Below are 19,339 nucleotides of genomic sequence, written 5' to 3'. Positions count from 1 at the left end.
GCAGCTGGCATGTCTGTGTCCCACCTTCCGCCGGCCGGTCTCGGTGGTTCTTGGGCGAGAGGAGTTTCTGGTGGCAGCACAGGGGGAACAGAGCTGAGGGCTTTTTCGCGGAGCCATCTTACTCGAAGCGTCTGTCCTCCTTCATGGGAAGCGCTGTCTTCCTTTTTCAACCTCTCCGTGGACGTCTCCTCCTCCTGCGCGTCCCTGCTTTGTGCGCAGGACCAGGCGCTGGATGGGGAGAGGCTGTCCAGATGCACGGGGCTGTGTGGTCACAGGAAGGCGAGTATCATTCCTGAGGTTTCCTTTCCCACGCCGCAGAGCAGAACGATGGCTCGGATCAAAAGTTCATTGTCCGTAAGCACGGTATGACTGCAATTCAATATCGCCCACTTCGGTCTGCATGCTGTGTTTTCATCGAAACTTCGAGGAATCCAGCCCCCTCCTGCTGGCACTCGCACTGACGGCGGGGATCGGGTTTAAGACGGGGGAGGCTGGAAGGCGGAGGTGTGGGTGGACGCTGGCCAGGTTGACCTGTTACAGAAGGGAGGCTGAGGCCACGGATGGGCAGCTTTTGGGTCATGACCTTTGCCGTTGCACAGAAGCAGGCGTGGCCGGGAGCTGCCAGGAGCTTTGAAGGTGTGCCCTTCACCCCACCAGGATCTGAGCTCGGAGCCGATTTGTCACAATCCAGCATGTTTAGGAAAACATTTCAGTTCTCGTTCCTTCCTGGGAAGCTTTGCTTTTGTGGGTAGGAGCAAGTGAAGCATTAGCTGCTCTCAGTTACTTGCTGTGTGTTTGAATACTGATGGCAGCGCTTCTGTGCTGAATCACAACCCGCTGTGATCTCGCACCTCCCTCCTTCCTTCATCGTGGCTTCTGGTCCATCCCGCCTGCAGGGCTCCAGCCAGAGCCACACTCAGAGAAGCAGAAGCTGCCTTAGAAACAGGCTTTGCGTGTTTGGAGTGGCTTTTCTTCTTTAATGGTGTGTATTTGAAATACGCCAAGACCGGTCATAATGAAACAAACAAAATCCATGTACTCACTGACCCAGTTTAACATTTGCTAACACTTAGCTGTTATTTTCTTCAGATTCTTTTGAAAGAAATACTTCAAATAGTCAGTGATTCATTTACGTCCCTTCCCAGTCTCGGCTCTCCCGTCTCCATTCAGTGGCCAGAAATGGGTGTGTGTATTCTTCCCCTCACTCTGCACGTATGTGCCACGCATCTCACACACATTCACACACAGGCGCACACACGTGTATTCTGTAAATGCATTAAACATTTTTTACACAAATAGTGTTATTCCATACATATTCTTCTGCAGTTTGCTTTTCCACTCAAACTTTATGTTTTAAGGTTTATCAATATTGGTATGTGTAGGTCTAGTTTATATACCGATTTTTCTGGTGGTTCAGTTCTAATTTTTTCATAGTTTTCTTCGACTCATAATTAGATTATTTTTTAGTTCAAAAGTCTTTTTTTTGAGACGTCTTTTTGTTATTTCTAATCTTGTTTCATCGTAGTGAGAGAGTGTGGATATTCATTCTTTGGCATTTGTGGATTATTTCTTTGGGACCTACTACCTTGTCAGTTTTTATAAATCCTCCACATGGGCATGAAAAGAGTGTAATTTTTCTACTTTGTGCAGGATCCTTTGAAAACCTGTTAGATCTAGCTGGATCATTGTGTTTTTCAAATCTATCTGTAATAGGCACATTCAGCGATTTTTTTTTCACCCTCTGTTTTTATCCTTGGGTAGATGAATCTCTTTCACAGCCCTTCTTGCTGACTCGCTGGTAGATTCAAACTTTCCAGTCTCCTTCAGCCATTTGTAAAAGTCTGGTCTAGACTAATTAAAAACTCTTAACGTGATTTTACCCCTCCGTCCTCCCTAAACTGCCCTCCAAGGCATGAGGGACAGGCCACGGGGATATAGAGGGGGAGGTCTATTCTGTTATCTGTCCCCCACCTGGTTCTGGCTCCCCAGTGTATGGGTATAGGGGTGGGTATAAGGTGAAATGAGTTGTCTGGCTGCTTCTGTAGGAGAAGCTGGGCTGTTGCTGTGTGTCCGATACTGTCCTACTGAGGCCCTCTGGGTGGCAGCCCATGTGTAAGGGTATCAGGGGGATCTATAAGGTTCCCTGGAGTGGGAGACCCCTTTTGGCCTGATTGCTTCCAGGGTCCCTCTGTTTGCCCTGGCAGCGTCCTGCTGGGCAGGCGGCTCTTACTGATTCCCAAGCTCATCTCTGTATCAGCAAGAGGCTTCAAGACTCGCTGTCTCTTCCAGCGTCCCTAGGAAACATCCTGGACTGGCCCCCATCCCCTACATAAACTGGCGAGGGACACTGCACCCACCTCTTAATAAGCCCAAGCCCCTCATGCCTCTCTCGTCCTCAGTTTTGGGTTTTAGCCACCAAATCTCAGGTGACAGCTAAAGTCTCACAAAACATCCTCTGAGAACCATGCATACTCGTTTTTTTGATACAGTAGTTTTGGAGAAAGTGACAGTTTCTCTCCATAACCTATAATAGATTTGTCTATTTCTCCTTACAATTCTGTTAATTTTTGCTTATCTATCAATATTTTGAGGCTCTTGTTAGGGGCATAGAGCTTCTAGATTTGTTACATCTTCTTGGTAAATCACCCCATTTTATCATGCAGCATTGCCCGTCTTTATCCCTCATTATGACTTTCGTCTTAAAATCTACCTTTTCCTGATACAAAATCGCTACTCCAGCTTTCTTTTTGTTAGTAGGTGAAGTTTTTCTTGCTATATCAGGTATATCTTTTTCAACAAATTTATGTTAAACTTTCCTGTTTACATTTTAAATTTATCTGTTGTAAACAGAATATAACTCGGATTTAAAAAAAAAAACCCAAAGAGGATATTTATGTTTTGATAACTGAGTTTAATCGACAAAATATATAGTTATAATATTATTACTATATATATTTGTATTTATTACTGTTTTTTCAGCTTCCCATTTTTACTCCTTTTCTGACTTTATCAAATGTATTTATTCCTCCTCTCCCCACCTACTGTTTTTGGAATGTATACATTCTAATTTTAGTCAATTTGGGCTACTCCTACAATTTTACAAGTATTCCTTAGCTAACAGAGTCCAAAGTTAAATGGTATCTCTATCCTCTGTCTACAAAATACAAGACTTCTGACTCCCATCTGTCATGTTATTGTCACCAAATTCCTTAGTTCTACACTGCTTTAAAATCCTTCTAAAATGGACCATTGTTGCCGTATTTTTATCGACATTTATCTGGATTTCTCAACTGCTAACTAGTTCCTTTTGTGTGCCTTTGCTTCTTGAATTTAATTTTTTTCCCCTTCTGGGCTTAATTTTCTTGTTACTGAAGACATACTTTGGTAGTTCTTTAATTAAATGTCTACGAGTGGAAAATCTGTCAGTCTTTCCCTCAACATTTTCTCAGTTCCCCCTGGTTCTTGAATGATCATTTTGCCTGACAGTTGTTTAGATTACCAGCACTTGGAAGATATTGTTTCATTGTGTTCTGGTATCTGTTCTTGCTGATGAGAAGTCTTGTATCAATTCACCCTGGCTCCTTTGTGGTTAATCTCTTTTCTGTTCTCTGGTCACTTTTAGTATTTCCTCTTTGTCTTCCACGTTTCATCATGCTACGACTAGTTGTACATTTAGCTGTATATATTTTGCACAGGACTTCTTTTTCTTTTTTCTTTTGAAGTCTCACTTATTTCCTCAAACCTGGTTATGATTTCTTCCCAGTTATCTCTTTGGAATATTTTTTATCCCCCCATTTTCACTATTCACTTATCATGGAAATCCTAGTAGGCACTGGACATTGCATCCTAGCCTCCACGCTCCTTAATACCTCTCTCTGTCTCCCTCTCTCTTTTTCCTACTTTCTAGGTAGTTCACTAATTTTTCCATCATTTATGAAACACTATTTTTTAAATGATCTATTAAATTTTTTATTTCTGGAAGTGTCTTCAGTTATTTCAGCTCTGCTTGTGATTGGTTTATACTGTCCTGCTTTTTTCATTATGGTTTTAGATACTTTTTGAAAAAGTTATTTTACAGATTTTTTTTTTTTGGTTTGATCTTTTATCCACTGTTTTGGGGGTGTTATTCTTCCTTCTTTTTGCATATCTACATCAACTAAAATCTATTCATTTTAGTTTTTTCATCATGTACTTTGTAATATTTTCTTGTGAGCTCATCTTCAGTGGGAATTAATTTTTCTTTGTAAGTTTACTGTAACCTAAGATGTGAAAGTGTCCCTACAGAGTAGGTTTTCTGTTTGCTCCTGCCAGAGTCCTAGGGGTTTTGATGGTTATGGATCAGTTATCTATCTATCTATCTAATCTAGCTATGCTGATATACTCTATACAGATAACAGAAATGTGGTTTTGATTTCTCACAGATAGCTTTTTTTTTTTTTTCCCCCTCTGCACAAGGCCTTGGGCACTTAGCAAGCTTTCTAGCTAGGAAGAGTCCTAATTCTAGTTCTCCTGCTTCCCCTGAATCATAAGCCATGTTTTGTCCCTGTTTGAGCCTTAGAATCTACCCCCCACCTCCCGCCAAGTTCTTAGGACCTATATTTGTGGCCCAAATTCCTGTGGGTTTTGGTGATTTCAGCTAGTACTTACCACTCTTGCTTTATTTTTTCTCTTTGATTCTGGAGCGTGTGGATTTCTCTTTCCTTTGCTCTTGGGTATTATACAGACTCTTTTTCTTAGTGGTGGGTATTGGTTGTTATTTGTTCTATAGTATTTCACTGTGTTTGTAATGGGAATAGGGCCTTGACTGTGTCAGGTGAGTCTGACATGTGGTGACCTATGGTAGCATTTTAGGAAGAATATTTACTGTACTTCTAGTTAAGCCCAGAGGCAGAATGGGTATTCAACAAGAGAAATCATTTTTTAAAAACTTGTTGGATGACAGTGGCTACTGTACCACTCAAAGATGATTTGCTATATATAATTTTCTATTATTGGTGTTGAAAGCATTGGGATAGTATAGATAACTTCTTAGTGGTTTAAACAGTGGAAAGAAGTGGGGAGGAAGAAAATAAATGTCATACCATTCATCTGGTAGGAAAACTGAGAATTCAGCAAGAAAATAAACCTTCCAACTATGGGAAAGAGGAAGTTGGAAGGGAGGACAAATAGAGAAAATGATTTCATCTGTTAAGCACTGATAATATTATTATTATTAGAATATTTAACATGAGATCTACCATCTTAATACATTTTTAAGTGTAGGGTACGTTATTGTTAACTATAGGTGCAGTGCAAAGATCGTTTTAAGGAGAACCAAAGCGGAACCTTCAGTTAGAATTGGGAAAGAAAAGAGGAAAGATGTACACTTTCTAGTTAACATTTCAGACTCCCAGTAGGAGAGCAAATGGATTTTGAATCTTGTAGTGGCACGAGGCTAACAGAACTTTTATGAAGATTTTAAAATCGCTCCTATTCAAGCTGACCCTGTCAGAGAAGAGTCTTTGAATATGGCCTAGACTGTTCTGTAGGACCCAAAATGGACATGAAGACTGGATTAGTCCTTAGATAATGTCCAATAAATAATACTCATAATGTATAAATTATAAAAGTGACAAAAGAACTAACATTTATGTCAATATTTTTGGAAAGACACACTCCAGTGGCTACAGAGAGAATTGTGTATGCTTCAATCGATAGTATGTGTTCACTCGAAACTTCTTTTAATTTAAAAGATAATTCTATAGGAATATTAAAAAGAAATTAAAAAAATTTTACATTGTCCCAATTATACCATTCTTTTGCAACTATTTTCATTTTGCATTTTATATCACATTTGTGTGTTCTCTTTCCTGGCCATAATCATACCATATATAATATTTTGCATTTTCTTCTATTTATTATGGTAAATGTTTTCAGGTATCTAATTAAATTCTCATAATTTTGCAGGCATTTTAGATGGAGACTTGCGATTAAGACGTGGGACTAGTAAAATAAAAAAAAATGAAAGGGAATCAGGATTTCCAATTTGTTTTGTTAAATAAGGACATTAAAATCAAAAAACAAGAAGAAACAAACAAACAAAACCTATTCTGTAATTTCACAGCATTTCCACAAATAAAGGACATTTTAACATCAAAAGAGGATATAATCTCAAAAGAAAGGAAAATGCCTTTAATTTAGCCTTTTGAGTAAAGTTACTCTTCTTCCACTTCTCCCCCTATTTCTCCAAGGATGGTTGAAAACCTCATCAGGGAACTTTCCTGATCCAAAAACCGGGTCAAGGGTTCCCTGGACCTGGGCGATGTCTGAAGGAACTTCTTCATGTCTGAGTTTGTGACTTTCCTTGCAAAATATCTGATTAATGCAGTAACACCAGTGAGAAAGCTGGGTGTTTCAAATGGCGGACCCCAAATCCACCGCTTTCCACACAGGTGGAGCTTCCCCCCAAAGTCCCAGAACAAGGAACCACAAATAATGGCTCTGATATCTGTCAGTTTTAATACGATTTTTGTCTGAAAATCTTGAACAATGTTCAGTTAAGGCCCATTGCTGGAGACCTTGCAAAATTATATGCCATTTTGTTGAAAAAGGATCTGATTTGGACACATTTCAGATCTCTTCATGTGGCAGAGATACCCTCTCAAAGACAAGTTCTTTAGGTGATAAGGATATAAATTAAAAGCGTAACACTTTTGAACTGGCTCAGTTTGACATTGGGGCATGCTCCTGGTGCCCTGGACGGGACAGGTTCTCAGTGTCACCTTGCTTGTGCTCCTGCCTGAAATAAGTCTGAGCTCCCCCTGCCTTGACAGCACAGCTGGACTCCTGCCCTGACCATGGCCAGGCTCACCCGTTCTCAGCAGAGACAGAAAGCCCTTCAGTACCTTTTTTGATGTGGTTTATCTTTCACTTCTCAGGAGGAAATTCCACCCAACTGGATCATAATTTTTTGAGGACTTTCACCAGATCTTAGAGTTTCAGGAATGAAAGCCTCATGTGTTTTATTCAGGAAACTTCCAGCTGCTGGAAGGACTTGAACGTTAAGCATCAAATCAGTGTGAGGTGTTCAAAGATATTCTTCAAAAGGGCTTGAGAGAAGAAAGAAGAGAAAAAGGGCAAGCCCACACATCAGTGTGTTATTAAGCATTATTTTCAGTGCCGTTTCTCTGTGCTGCTAGTTACAAAACACAGAAGCATTTTTAATGATAATTTTGTATAATATATGATAATTTAATGAAACATTTTAATGATAAGGGTGGATTTAAATTACTGTAAATATATCAGTTTGCTGCCTTTTCACTCCTCACCACCTCTCCTCCCCATTTAAAGTCAATATTTATCAAAAATCGTTTCATTTTCGAATGTCTGATGTTTGCACAGCTGTTTTGGTTTCTTTTTTTCAAAGTTCCTACATTTGCAATGAAAGTGTCAAAAGTTAAAGGCCGAAATTAAATCAAGAAGTAGGACGTTTATGCCAAGTGCGAATAACAGGATGCAACGCAGTCAGAAAGACAATGCAAGTGGCTCTGAGGACCTTCAAAGTCTTCCCAAGTTCAAAACGCTTTTCGTAAAATAACTTCCTTTTCAAAAAGTGTTTGGTAAGCTTTGACTTCTCATTTTAATTTTTTTATGCCTATGAATTTATTTTAAAGTTGCTTCTATTATTATTCTAGGAGAAAACTGTTATCCTCTCTCCTTAAAGTGGTGACTGGAAATGCTGGCAGAAATAAGAGGGTCAGTAAAAATAGAAATAGGAGTAAAATGCTCATGGGAGCAAGTCAAGGGGATGAGAAACTCGGGGAGTCAGGTCATCTGAGAATTAAAATGGGAGAAATTCCTCTGGTATGGGGACAATGTTTAGTCGTGTTTCTAACCGCCCCCCGCCACGCCCATAGCCATCCTGAATTCTCTGGTTAGCCTTTGGCAATTAAAACTGAAAATATTGATATCAATATCTAACTGTCCATCATCTGTGTCTATCTATCACCTATCATCCTTCTTTCTATCTATCTATCTATCTATCTATCTATCTATCTATCTATGTATCTATCTATCTACCTACCTATCTACCTATCATCTATCTCTCTGATTTTCTCCAGTTGAGCATGTCTAGTACAATAATATGGGATTGGATTGCTTCATAAATTAACTTCGAGATTTGCCTTGATTTCCTTTGAGCTTTACCAAACTTTGTATATCTTTCGAGACCGTGGTATCCTCGCAGTTGAGCCTTCCCCTCACTCATGTTATTTAAACATTAGGTTGGATTTCTGCCTCATATGGCTGTTGTGTTTTAGGCTATGTCATCTGAATTGGTGGGAGTGGGGAGTGGCGGGTGGAGGTCCTGGGACCAATTCTGGAACCCAGTGATTCTCTGAATTATGTGAAATCTATTAGTTGCAACAATACAAGCTGATGAACCCTATGTCCTGTAGGTGGAGGTGATGTTTCTGGTTGTCTCTTTGTTCCCTGTAAACCTGATTGCTGTAACCAGAGATGGAAGAAACTAATAGTGACAACGTGGGCGTCTCAGAGCCAAGGATTTCCCAGTGGGGCCAGACACACGGACACGCTGGAATCGCCGGGCTGCCTCTCATTTTCCGTGAGCTCTGTCAGAGTTTAGGAATTGCCTGAAATCTCCAATTGACGTCTTGTTGGCTCACCTATAGAAGATACTCAATATTAGCTACTGGTTGTCTAAAAAAATTAAAACATAAACAAAGAAACAAAAACCTCTTGGCATATTTCAGCTGGAAGTGTCTCTTAATTGTTTAATTCTGTGTTCTACTGGTGCTATGATTTCCTCCTTATTAAGATTTCTTTCTGTTGCATTTCTGGTCAAATAAAATGGAACTTCTCCTCCCTGCTCTTCTTCACTCCTCTCAAGAGCAGGGAGGGGTGGTTGACAGGATTGATGACGTCCTACAGTCCTGTCATGAGACAGGCTGCCACCTAGGGTGGCATCACTCCAATGTCCCCTTTGGACCCTTTCATCGCACCCTGGGGGGGCTGCCTTCTGTGGAGCAGGGGAGGGGGTCCTCTGTGACACTGCACTGGAGCTGTTCTGTGTCCTGTCTTTCGGGGGACATTTTCTGTCTCACCCACCCTTCCCGCAGGCAATATGTGAACCCACCTGGGAACTTTATTTTTTAATTAATTAATTAATTAATTTTGTGTGTGTTTTTCTTGGAAGTGTTCTCTTTTTTAAATTGAAGTAGAGTTGAGTCACAGTGTTTCAGGTGTATAGCGAAGTGATTCATATATATATTCTTTTTCATATTCAATTCCATTATAGGTTATTACAAGACATTGAATATAGTTCCCTGTGCTATACAGTAGGGCCTTGTTGTTTATCTGTTTGATATACAGTAGTGTGTATCCATTAATCACAAATTCCCATTTTATCCTCCCACACTCTTTCCCCTTTGGTAACCATAAGTTTGTTTTCTGTGTCTGTGAGTCTGCTTCTGTTTTGTAAATAAGTTCATTTGTATCCTTTTTTTTTAGACTCCACATATAAGTGATATCATACGGTATTTGTGTTTCTCTAAATGTTAGAGTCTGTATATCGGGACATTTCTTCCAGCCACTGGCCTACAGGCAGGTGCTTCTGATTGTGATGTTTTCAGAGCTCCTTGATGTACAGCCGTTCTCCCAGCCAGGTGTTTTCACTCATTACTTTGCAGTCCCAGGTGAGCCAAAGCCAGGGTGGGATGAACGGGGTGGGGCTTGGAGTGTGGGTCTGTCACTGGCCTGGGTCACTCACCCTCTCTAGACCGTTCTGTCTCTTGGTGTTTGTCCAGATGTGTGTCTCACTTTTTGTCCCTGTCCCCGAGGTCGGCCTCCACTCCTCTGTGATTTCACCTCTTGCACCACACCTGTGAGAAGCCGGACATCTGTGTTTCCAATGTGCTGGACTCAGTGGGACGCAGTGCAGGATGAACTTTATTCCCCCAAACTCACGGTTCAAGTCTAGAGCACGTCTCACCCCCATCCCAGTCTCATAGATGCCAGACTTTCCCCAGAACTTCCAGGGGCTGAGTAACAGTCTAATATTCAAGTACTGAGAAGTCTAATCAATGCAAGTCTGTCTTTCAGTCTATTTAAAGATCCTTTGCGTGTTGAGCCTGTCTCAGAATCAGAAAGACTTCTGGGGCCCCTGTCTCCCAGCCCTGCCCTTCCTCTCCCCCTTCTCTGCTGCCCTCTGTCTCTGCTCCTCCAGGGCTGGAGCAGGAAGGGGAGGGCGGCAAGGGGCTGTTGGAAGGCTTGTTCCCCAGGGCATTGTGATTTGTGAAGCTGAGGTCCAAGCACCGGCTGTCTTGCGTGGGGCGAGTTGGCAGGTTCCTCAGGGGTCTTGTAGGGACCACAGCTCTCCGTGGTGTGGTTTATGATGCCCTCCTCATAGCTTCTCCACCCCTAGGACACCTCCAGCCACCTTCTCTCAGGCTTGACTTGCTCCCGGAAGTCTGGCATCCAACTTTCCAGAGGATGTTCAGGCTGTTGATGGCAGCTCAGCTCTCTCCCCCCGTGGCCCGTCTACCTACCTGTGCCAGGTGACTCCAGGCCGCCTCTCTGAGAGATTCTTCCCCTGGAAGTCAGGCACCAGTGCCTCTGCCCCGGCAGCTTGGAACCCTGGGGGGTCCTGTGAGGCCCCCCAAATGGTTCTTCTGAAGCTTTGAGCTCTGTGTGTGTGCGTGTGTATGCTTGTGCAATTTCACCATCTAAGTCCCTTTTCCCTTCACCCCTTGGGGTGGGGGAGACACCGCACAGACGCTGGCAGCACCTCCCGCTAGAGAAATGCGGGGTCTCTGACCTCCCCACTCAGTGCCCCACGTGAGAGCTGTGAGGACGCATGTGCGCTGCTCTCCCTACAGCTCCCGTCGGCCCATGGAGACCGCGGGCGGGGTCCTATTTACAGCACATGGAAATCAGCAGACCCCGCCCGCCCTGACTCTGGGTTTTAGAGACGCTCCCTCCCTCCTGTGCATGGGGAGGGGTCAGGCTTCATCCTTGCTGTGCGGGAAGGTCCTGGACCACCCGCTATCAGAGGTCTCATAACTTCACGTGCAGAGCCTTGGTCTGCTGAGATCGGCCTCAATGTACCGTGATCATCGGATGCTGTCCATTTGTGCCGGAGTATTTCACACTAAATTAGTGATGTCTGAGGTTTTTCCCCAACTCTAAATTACGTGATGTTATCCTGGTTTTTACCTGACAGTTCTGGTCATTTACTCTGTACCTATTCAGTTTGCCCGGTTAGCATGGACTCTGGAATGTGCTGCCCTCCTCAGGAGTGGAGGGCTTATTGCCTCAGATGCTGGGAGTGTGGCTGGAAGATGTCTCAGCTGTCGGCCCCCTTTGGGGAGTACCAGCTGCAGATGACGCCCTGCCCAAGGTCATGCCTCCTTCCTGGGGCAGCCAATGCCTTCTCAGCACAGGGGTACCAGTCAGGTTCTCCAGAGAAGCAGATCCAATAGGATGGATTTAGATATATATGTGTAGATATCTATATCTATATCTATGTCTACGTCTATATATCTGATTTATATCATCTCTATCTGTTTTTATATCTATTTTAATGAGATTTATTTTAAGGAATTGGCCCACACAACTGTGAAGGCTGGCAAAATCTATAGGATGGGCCAGCAGGTTGGAAACTCAGGCAAGAGACGATGTTCCAGTCTTTTTTTTTTAGTTGAAGTATAGTTGATTTACAATATTGTGTTAGTTTCTGGTGTACAGCAAAGTGATTCAGTTATATATATATTTTTCAGATTATTTTTCATTATAGGACATTACAAGATATTGAATATAATTCCCTGTGCTATATAGTAAATCCCTGTCTTGTCTATTTTATGTAGAGTAGTGTGTATCTGTTAATCCCATACAGTTAATTTATCCCTCCCCGCCTTTCCCCTTTGGTATCTGTGAGTCTGTTTCTGTTTTGTAAATAATTCATTTGTATTATTTTTTAGATTCCACATAATGTGATATTATTTCATATTTGTCTTTCTCTGTGTGACTTACTTCACTCAGTATGAAAATCTCCAGGTCTGATGGTCCAGTCTTGATGCTGAAATTTGTGGCCGGCAGGCTGGACACTCAGGCAGGATTTCTCTGTTACAGTCTGGAGGCAGAATCCCTTCTCCCCGCCAAACCTCTTTTTTTCTCTTAAGGCCTTCAGCTGATTGGGTGAGGTCCACCCACATTAGGGAGGGTAACTGGCTTTACTTAAAGTTAACCGACTGTAGATGTTGACCACATGCTCAAAATGCCATCACAGAAACACCTAGACTAGTGTTCGACCAAACAGCTGGGCACCAGAGCCTAGCCCAGTTGACACATAGATTTAACCACACAGCAGGGGTTAAAGGCCTGGCCCCTTGCCCCTGACTCCCAGCTGTGAAGGGCCAGATCAGCTGCAGAGTACCCCAGGGGCATGCATGAGGCCTTTCCTAGGGCTGCCTGACAACTCACCTTTCCCCCCACGTCCACACCTGCTTCCTCCCCCTGCATCCACAGGATACACCCTGTCAAATGCCCTCCACCTTTATCTCTGACTCAGGTTTTGCTCCCCTGAGAACCCATCCTGCAAAACCAGTTAATTAGCAAAGCTGAGCTACAGGAGTGGGTGCCCTGCCTTGCCTACCCTGGGTGTGTAATTCATACTCACTGGAAGCGCTCACCTTTAAATGACCTCTGTGACTCCGGTGGACAAAGTATTTAAAATTCACAAGTAATCCCCCAAAACTCGTTGGAACTTCTTCTCTATAAACCATTTTATGCAACGAATTCAATAGTTCACATTTATTGAGCACTTGCTACGTTCCAAGAACTCTTCTAAGCTTTTGAAATATGTTAGTTCATTTAATTCCCCCAACAGACTTATAAGTAGATATTACTATTGTATCCATTTTATAGATATGCAAATGGAGGCACAGAGAGGCTAAGTCACTCACCCAGGGTCACACAGCTTGTCCTTCTGTCACTCAGGAAGGTATAAACACGAAGCGGGGGTAGATGGAAGGGAGGTGATGGGGTTGTCCTGGGTTCATTCATCCTCCCCAGCACCAGGGGCGGCTGGAATGTTTTCTGGGTCCCAGGTAGACTGAGAGCTGTGAATTGGACTGCGACCAGGGCCTCGTTCTCTGCTTTGGCGGAAAGTTCTCAAGAGCAAGTAGCAGGCTGGTGGTCACGGGGAGAATAAAGAAGACGATGATGTTAATGAGGGCAGCTGAGCTCTCCTCCCAGACCTGATACATGGGTGTCTGCTCAGCTTCCCTCTGCAAGGTCTCAAGGCTTTCTGTTCGGCTGCCTGTGTTTTTGGTAAATGGGGCGGACACGATGGGGTGGAGAGCGGGTGGTGTGATGTCTGGGTTCATGCCACGTCTGAAACACCAGCGAGGGGAACACCTTCTGGGAGCGTCCCCACTATACCCACTCAGCCTGAAATGACATTCTTGAGCCTTCCCAAGAAGGCCACAGTGGCTGGGTGAGATTTTAGGAAGTTGATTCAGAGAATGAATGGACAAAACTTAGCATTTCGGAGACAAGCTAAGGAGAAACTGAGAGGCATTAAGGCAAAGGTTGGCTTGCATGTGTCCTACCTGTGGATTTCTGTCTTTGGGGCATGAGCTGGTTCTGAGTGATCAGGGTAACAGAGTTCAGCTCTCTAAGGGACGTCTTCCCACTCATCCTGGGTTTTAACCAAAAGAGGATCATGGATCTCGGGAGGGCGCCCCACGGTGGAAATGACACATAGAGACGGTTCAGGGATGCTTGCCTCCTCTTTGTCTTCTCTGCCGTCAAACCAGAGTGTGACTTTTCCTCCACGGAAAGGACAGCAAGGTTCACGGAATAAATAGAGGCAGGGCTTGAATCCTGAGTTCCAATCCCTGCTCATCCGCTTAGCAGATCTGTGACCTCGACTTCGTTATCAGAGAAACAAGGGGAGTGATAACCACCTCCCAGGCTCTCAATACGCCAGCTGATGATGAGTGCCATCAAAGGCTCCACAGTTTGGGTGATGAACGAGGCCATTACTACCACTCAGGGGAATTGCAGCAGCCTTGTTGGGTTAACTGGCTTCTGATGCATTTTTTACACAAAGATCAAGTCATTCTATCTGCCATAAAACGAGAATGGAGAAGGGCCCTCCTTCCTCTTTTTTAGAGAGATAGAGCCAGCCTGGAAGATCTGGTTTCGAGATTGCAAAACCTGGTCACATTTCAGAGGGTTAGACTGGCAAAGAAAAGTCCAGGTACTTGATAGCTCTTTTCCCAGCAAGAAGAAAAAAACGTGCTGAATAAACGTTATCATTGTATTTCGTGAATGCTGCAAACAGAAAACTCAGAGAAATTTCAAGCGAGAAGATAATCCCCGAACGGAACAGCGTGTGGGTTCAGCAGGCGGGTGTGTGTAGGATGAAGGTCAGGCTCGGCTCCGCAGGAGGACGACAAGCCCCTTCCATCTCCCTGCAGCCCCTCCCCCAGCCCCCATCTTAGCCACCCTCCCTGCCCTGGGAAACTCTGTCATTGCTCTGCGGCCCCGAGAGAGTCCAAGCCCAGTCCCTGCCTGGACCAAGCCCTGGAGCTCCTGTTCACCTTGCCCAGCTTCATGGGTTGGGGCCTGAGGATGAAATTTTTCATCCTTGGGACTGGAACAGAATGCCCCATCTTCATCAAGACCTCACTTTCCCATTTTCCGTCCTTTCTCCTTCTCTCTCCCCCTCCTCTTCGGTGTCCGATGGGCCCCCAGGTCTTGGCATCTCCCCTCCCCTCCATCCTGCCTCCTTGCTCCTTGGCTGGACCGCCTTCACTCCTGGCTGGACCATGGTAGCATTTCCCTCCCTGCAGTCAGCTGCCTTGGGAATCTTCCCAAAAGCCTCTTTGGGAAACTCCATTCTACAGATGCTCAAAAATCCCCAGCTGCTGTTTTCAGAGCAAGGGCCACACTTCCTAGCCTGTACTTTGAGGCTCTCTCGGTGGCTCTGTCTGGCCCTCTGCGATCCACACAAGTCTTCCTGGTCCAGCCACGGTGCCCACCATCCCCTACCTTGGGCTCTCCCACTTTCCTGCTTTTCTGGAACATCTGCCTGAGGGACTGGCCCAGCTTCTCTCCACACCCTCTGTCCGAGGCCTTTGTGCTGCTTTGAAAAGCCCTCCTTGACCACCTCAGGTGATGGCAAAGATGATTTGGATGTTGTTATGCTGTTTCACAGAGACTTTTACTCACATGCAGAGGTGGCTGCCTAGTGCCCCCTTTGTGGGCTCGTGTTCTGCAGCCCGATTGCACTTGACGGCCTGCGGCGCTTATTCCTTCTGCCTGGGCTGCCCTCCTCTCTCATGTCTGTATAACATTCTTCCTATTTCTCATCATCTGATTTAAATCCTACCACCCAAAGCTGAAGCTCCCTCTTCCTTTTCCCTGAGCTGTCTCAGTGCATCTTATCGAAGCTGCTATGTTGCCCCTTATTCTGTATCATAAAACATTAGGCCACATGCTAACTCTCCTGCAAGGCATGAGAGACACACCTTGGAACTTTTTCATCCTGCCTCACCCCTGGACACAGCTCTTTGCATGATGTCATCAGTTAATACTTATAGAAGGACTTGCTAATGATGTATTTCATGGAAGATTCTGTATGGATGGAGTGCATAGCTGTACAGCCAGAGGCACATTATAAACCTTGCCTCCTGAGTACAGTAAGTTCCCTACATATGCACCTCCAAGTTGCAAACTTTCAAAGATATGAACGTGCGTTCACCCGTCCGATCACATAAGTTAGTTCACGTGTCTGGCATACATTGTCATGTGTGTGCATCCTTTACAAGTGGTTGTGCTTTTGTGTACTTTATTGGACAGTACTGTATAGAGTACCGTAGTACAGTATCTTTATTGCAAGCCCAGGATGTCCGGAAGCAAGCGTAAGAGCAGTAGTGATGTAGCTGGTACTGCTAGGAAGCGCCAAGCGATAATGATGGAAACAAAAATGAAAATAATTGAGAGAGTGGAGTGAGGCGAAAAGATGGTAGATGTCGCTTGTTCTTATAACATGAAACGTTCAACCATCGGTGCGATTTTAAAGACCAAGGACAAGATCATGAAACATGTGAAGTCTGCCGTGCTGATGATGTCGACAATGATATCGAAGAAGCGTGGAAAAGTGATGGAGAAGGTGTTGACAATAATATCGAAGAAGAGTGGAAAAGTGATGGAGGAGATGGAGAAACTTCTCAGTGTGTGGACGCGGGATGAGAATCAGCATCGAGTCCCGCTCAGCTTAACGCTGATTCAAGAGGAAGCTAAAAGCCTTTGTGAAGACTTGAAGAAGAAACACGGCGAAGAATCAGAGGACACATCTGTTAATGCCAGCCACGGCCGGTTTCGTCGGTGCAAGGCTAGAGCCAGCCTTCACAACATAAAACTGGCGAGGCAGCGAGTGCAGATATGGTAGCTGCCTGGGAATTTCCTGAATTCTCTTTGTCCTAGAGAAAGAGCGAAGGGAGACAAGAGGAGAAGAATAATCGAAGAACCGGAGAGATTCACAATGCAGGAAATGGCAAGGAGATTTTCTTTATTTGAGGAGGTACTGTTAGTTTTTGAGGCACAGGACCCGAATGTAGAACAGTACACAGAGGTTGCAGCGGCCGTTCAGAATGCAGTCCAGTGCTACCGTGCCATCTATGATGAGAAAAAAGAGCTACTACCCAAACATCACTGGATTGTTTTTTCAAGAGGGTAGATAGAATTGAATCCAGCAAGGAACCAGAACCTGTGCCGTCAACATCAGGCGTGAGTGAAATTGCAGCTTGCCCTCCGTCTCCTATGGCTGACGACCCTTCAGCTCTACCATCTCCCACCTCCTCTCCCTCCTCCAGTCAGTAACTCTTCTTGCCTGTTCACGTGATGCCAGCCCCTGGATGCCAGCTGTTGTACTATACTACTGTACTTTTCAAGGTACTGTACTGTAAGATTAAAAATGTTTTCTTTATTTTTTGTTTTTTGATGTATTATTTGTGTGATAAGTATTATAAACCTATTACAGTACAGTACTATATAGCTGACTGTGTTAATTGGGTCCCTAGGCTAACTTTGTTGGACTTACAAACAAATTGGACTTACGAACGCACTCTCAGAATGGAACTCATTCGTATGTAGGGGACTTACACTGTATCAGCGAAGGGCGTTTGTGGTGAGGCTCGTGATTTCTATTTAAATATATAAGAAGAGTGAAAAATCTTTATTTCCAGATTGTGTCCAGTACAAATGAGGTAATTTTGATGCAGTTCTCTTAAACTAATCAAAATCAGCAGAAATGGAAAAGCTGGTTTCAGTGCTCCTGGTGGTGAAAATCCCATCACCAGGGAGGCCAAAGTGTTTCAGCCAACCCAGTGGACACAGAACTACTTTCAGGATGAGTTCAAGGTTCTTTGAAATTCCTCACTCTTAAAGAGCACAAGGAAACCTTTCCCAGTTAATATTCTGTAAGTATTTGGCCGTTGGTTTGTTTTTTAATGGCAGATAATGTAGAGAATTATCTACATTATTGGAGAGCCTCAGTATTTTTTTCTTTCTGCCTTTAGGCCAGTTGATTTTCCTTAGGAAAAGCTTCTAACTCTCCTGACCTGCCTCTCCATACTGTATTCAAAATAAACACATTAGAGGGATGCTGAAAGAAGAATTTCATCTGAAAGAGATGCTCTGTGATAGTCTCTGGGTCCCTTACGTAGGATATCTCTATTAATTTAAGTTATTTTCATTTTTGCTCTGTTATAGAACTTGCTGCTCAGGAATTTTGCATTTATAATATTGAGATGGTAATACAATATTGATTAATTTAACTAGCAATTAGTTATTTTATATGCATCCTCTAAAGCAGTTATGCATTAACAATGTTTTACTTTTTTCTGCCCAGTGTTAATTTAAAAATATGAAACAGACCTCATTGTTTGCATAGATGGCTATTGAGGCAGTTGCTGTCTCTAAGGTGTGCCCTTGTGATTACATCAAGACAAAATTCATTTTGAAGGCCAAATTTGCTTCTAAAACAGACTTTGGGATTCTGTTCTCAAAGATATATTTTGTTTGATGAACTTTCTTAGAAATACATCATGTCCCTTTAATCTGTGGCCTGCTTGTCAGTTGTCTGCCGTTATGAAATGACTAAATATTTATGTTTTTCCAGTTGAGCTTAGGGGAAAAATAAAAAACACAACTCTGGTAAATGTGTTTCCTTTAACAGAAGGCTCAGTGTAAAACGGGAGAGAAGTAGTATTTATAGTTGTTTTCCCTTTTCTGGATGTCACCCGCCTTTCAGACGCAGCCTGTTTTCTTTCAAATGTCTCATTTTTACTGGGGACCTCGAGGCAGACCGTGGACCCCAGACCGAGGGGCTGCGGAGCCGTTTGGTGGTTGCGCGTCGTGTCGTGTCGTGGTGGAAGGCGGCGGCCATCCCGCCGTGAAAGCTTGAATGCTTTCACGTGCGCATGATGAGGCCGAGAAGGAGAGAAAGACCCAGTGTCCCTTCCTCCAAGGACATCACAGGCTTGTAAGGTGCATTAATGTCTAGGTTCGTTTTGCTCTCTCCTTGGAAAAAGAATAAGGGAAGAAGCATTAAGGATGGAGGTTGATTTAAGGCTGTGAATGGCAAAAAGGCTGACCCTGGGGAACAAAATGAAATGAAACCAAACAACCACAAAACAAAACAAAACTGACAAGCAGCATCCAGGCATGGCCATGCGTGGCACAGGCGTGATTCCTGAAGACTCTTGCCATTTTCTTCTGGCAGAACTGCTCTGGTATATTTTTACCACGTTTCTCTAAGATGGAGAGTCAAAGGACCCCCTTTGGGGAATTTGAAAAGCTGCCCAGAATTGCCTCGCTGAGTTCTGAGTTAGAGCGGATAAGGCAGCACAGTGACTTACAAGTGGAAAGGTACGCACGTGTGCGCACAAACAATGTCAAGTTGAGGCATGATAACGATGGAACAGCATACGACGTTTTGGGTTCTGAGCAGGTGCAGGAGGCCGAAGAGCTGATGTGGATGGCGATTTCAGAGCACTGCCGTGTTTTCTAGCTCTGGAACGCCAGCTCCCTAGTTTCTGCCCTGCCTACAAGTGACATGTCTCAGGGACTCAGCTACTGGCAGAGCAGCTGCTTTGGTTGGTCTTCACAGATTTCCTCGCCATCACCTCTTAACTTCCCAATAATTTCGGGGCCTTTTTTCTCTGCTTGGCTTCTGGAGCACAGGTGTGCCAGGGCTGGTACCTCGGACTTACTAGAAAGATGGCCCATATCTCTATTCAACTCTGTACTCAGGGACTTCTGTTACTTTCTT

At 44.0% G+C, this 19,339-nt stretch overlaps 1 protein-coding gene across 8 annotated transcripts in view; it reads left to right on the top strand.

Annotated features, from left to right (window-relative positions):
• The window catches only part of ERG (ETS transcription factor ERG), a 277,144-nt gene that overhangs the window by 51,691 nt on the left and 206,114 nt on the right, over positions 1–19,339 (top strand). Inside the window, exons 4-6 of one of the 8 annotated variants that reach the window (XM_057545948.1) lie at positions 7,406–7,598; positions 7,674–7,734; positions 8,436–8,602. The exons of 5 other annotated variants lie outside the window; for them this stretch is intronic. The gene's annotated coding sequence lies outside the window, so the exon portion shown is untranslated. Of the gene's footprint in view, positions 1–347; positions 364–7,405; positions 7,599–7,673; positions 7,735–8,435; positions 8,603–19,339 lie in introns of those variants that run through there. 2 more of the 8 variants (XM_057545944.1, XM_057545947.1) reach the window with 2 other exon arrangements.

The sequence above is a fragment of the Balaenoptera acutorostrata genome, chromosome 4 (assembly GCF_949987535.1).
Source record: "Balaenoptera acutorostrata chromosome 4, mBalAcu1.1, whole genome shotgun sequence".
NCBI lineage: Eukaryota > Metazoa > Chordata > Mammalia > Artiodactyla > Balaenopteridae > Balaenoptera > Balaenoptera acutorostrata.
The sequence above is the reverse complement of the archived record's forward strand: the minus strand, read 5'-3'. Positions and strand labels throughout refer to the sequence as shown.